The following is a 3,575-nucleotide window of genomic DNA, read 5'->3' as shown; positions in this document are numbered from 1 at the left end:
ACACGAACTCACCTTTTTACTGTTAATCTGACAGGTTTAATGTTTCATTTGACTCAACATCCTGCACAGATGATAATCTGACTATGTGTTTGCAACAGGGAGTCGAACTTGTCACCTTTTAAATTGAACTTCAGTGTATTTCAGCTGAGGTTGGTTTGGTTACCTGATGAAATTAAAAAAAACAACCAAAGTAGACAATTAATATACTTAACAGCAGTTTTGTGTTTGACTGTGTGGCTGCAGCGGTTATTCACCTATTCTACAATAGATTCCTCGGTTTGAATCATTTTCTTAGGAAATAAAAGTCAGAATTATCTGATTTCTGCTTCTTAAATGTGAATATTTTCTGGTTTCTTCACTCTTCTATGACAGTGAGCTGAATATATTCGAGCTGTGGACTAAACAGGACATTTAAGGATGTAATCTGAGGCTTCAGGGAACACCGATCGACCTTTTTCACGGTTTTCTGATATTTGATAGGCCAAACAACTAGAAGACAATCGACAGGTTAATCAATAATGAAAAAATCATTAGGGTTAGTGCCGGTGCTGGAAATCCTTGAAAATGCTTCAATCTTAATGTAGTGTTTTGACATTTTAACTGCATTACTTTCCCTCCTGGTGGGAAAAAAAAGATAAATAAATAAAAACACTAATAAAAGCAACCAACAGATGAGTTTTAGTGCTTCCCTGTGCAAACGCCAGACATCCAGGCCATTTATGATACAGGACACTTTCTTTTCTAATTAAAAATGCAGGTTTATTTTGCAGTAAAGTGCTGCAAAAGATGCCAGATCATCTTCATAATCTGAAGGAAGTAATCTGGACAGGGTGAAATGTTCAGCGGTGACGACACTGTTGTGTCACTGACAGGCCACAGAAACTGAAACACCACATAAACTGCCCACATCTCCATGTACTCATGACTGAGGGCAAGTGACTGGACAACATTCATCACATGCACAGCAGATTTTCACAGTTTAAAAGGGGATGAAGTGGTTTGTTTTGCATTTTTTCTTTTGTATTAAAGGGCGCCAAATCATGTGCCATCGACGTCTCAACACCTTCTTATTTGGACTCCATCTGGTGCAATTACTAATAAATTACACATTAAGGGGTTCGTAAGGTGGAAAGAGCGGCGTCAAGCAGCTAAATGAGCCGTGAAGAACATTATATACTGTTACCTGCTGGCGGATGTGTGAGTATACAAGGTTAATGTGGTGATCCAGGCAGGTTGTGAGCACTGCTGTGCTGCGTCAATATTTTGACAGTGACATGTTTGCATCTTTTTCGTCCCTTTAAAGTCTCGCTTCATAAATTTCCCCGCTCGGTTTCTTTACATTTAAAGAAATAAAGAGACCTCTCCACCACTGAAGCTTTGCGGTGTGTTGCAGAAAAGACCGAGCTGAAGCTTTGAAACACAAGACGCGTGATTCACAGCGGGATTAAATTACCGGATCTGAGCTGCAGTATTATCTCGCACACCTCATGGAGTCAGAAACAACTCGGTGTAGATTTAAAAAAATCCAGCAGACGCTAATTAATTCATCCAAATTTCATTCCTGCAACACATTACCCTAATCCTTCCCTCTGAATATGGATCTGCTGTTGTTGTTTCAGCACCCATTAATGCAGCCGGCGAGGCCTCAGCCAGGTTGGCGAGCAGCCTGCTGGCTACCGCCTCGCATGATAATGGCCATCTTATTATTTATGCATCCCACCAGCCAATCAGAACATTCATTAAGATGTAAAGTAGGTTTTTTTTCCCCCCTTCCTGTAACGCTATTTTGCACCAGGAGCCGATCTGGAAAACCAAATCTGTTAAAAAAAGTGGAGCGAGTGGAGAGCTGGCTGCGTCCCTTCTGCTTAAAAGCTTTTTGGTTTCATGACTAATTCATAACGGTAAAGTGACGCACTGCCAGAGCATGTTGTGTGCGATGATGGAGTCCTACAACAAACACTGTTTTCAGCAGGTCCCCGTCCTTCTGTTTTGAAGACTTTGGATGTCATCTACTCCCCTAAAAACCTGATGCTCACTCAGGCACTTTACTTTTATTCCCTCGTGAAATACTGAAGGGCCTCGATTCTCAGCGGGCTGCCGGAGAGAGAAACGATCAAACTAAAAAGAATCTCCACCACACTGGCGTCTACAAAACCTTAAATCAGCCTTCACGAGACGAGCGTCACTCACATTATGACGCTGACTTACACGTAGGTTTGTTTTCTTTGACTTTCACTCTCGTGATGAGTAACTCTGGAGGGTTCGGTGATGCCAGGAAGTCTCTGCGGTTTGAAAAGTGGTAAACACGAGTATGTAAAAGAAAAACCAGCTGTCCAACGCAAATAATCTGCACAGAACGACTGAACAGCTGAGATCTTTTTAAGTAAGCAAATTAAATATCGGTAACAGACCTGTACCTTCTGTAATGTCCCCTTTAATGACGCGACACCTGATTTCATCTGCCTTTTTATTTTAGTCCACACAACGAGGATTGCATGGTGTGATTCAAGAATGTAAATTAAAGTGGGCCCGGAGGATTATAGGCTTCATCATCAGGCCCATTTCAGTCACACAGATACTGAACAAAGACCTTACTGGCTCGGCTATACTAATATAATCGTGTTGGTGAGGACGGATTCTTAAAAAAAAAACAACAATAAACTCTTCATTTCAGTCAGGAACGTGGACTTTAACGCGTTACTAGTCATAACTGTAGTAATACATCTCTGACATATTATTAGTAACGTGTTATATTACTCCAATATATTACTGTAATGCACTGGCTGTGGTGTAACACTATGTGTCACCGGGTGATCCAGAAAGGTGATGTTATGTAGAGGAAGGCGTTCATCTACAGCCAAACTACCATGATCTCTTTAAATGTACAACACTGGTTTTTCACTGTAACACACGAGGGATGACACACACACACACACACACACACTCTGACACCTCTGTACAGTGACTCTGGTCACACAAGCACGGGAGATTCTTCACGCAGCCATCCGTGGTGAGCAGCCGAGGGGATCCTTCCTTCACAGATGGCTATGACCCAAATACGAACGCTGCCTACAGATTTGCAGGGTGTTTTTTTTTTTTTTTCCATGGCTGTGAGGGGTGTAATAACCGAGGCCGACGAGAACTCTGTCAGTAGGATCTCACGCAGACGGTTCAATAAGAACATCTCCGCCTTCAAGACCGACTCCGTGTCGAGGTCATTGTGGGAGAGACAGAAAACAAATAAACACCGATGTGCAGCAATATGAGCAGAAGCTGCAAGGCACCGGCACGTCTTCAGCTCAATTGAACAAACTCAAATCGAGCCGCACCATAAAAAAACTGGATGGTGAACACATCAGGGGAGGATTTTACATCTCTTCACCCCACAGTGCAGCCCTGCTCTGACAATAAATGACCTTTATTTATTACACACTGATCAGCTACAACATCAAACCCACTCACAGGTGAACAGTTTTGATCATGCAGTCTGTGGATGGGGTTTGTCCTCTCACGTCCCACAGATGTTGCCAGTTTTTGCTGTTGTTTTTGCCTTATGTTTTCATGTTTGCGTGTTC

This window comes from Sparus aurata, chromosome 17, assembly GCF_900880675.1.
Source record: "Sparus aurata chromosome 17, fSpaAur1.1, whole genome shotgun sequence".
NCBI lineage: Eukaryota > Metazoa > Chordata > Actinopteri > Spariformes > Sparidae > Sparus > Sparus aurata.
This window is presented reverse-complemented; position numbering follows the sequence as displayed.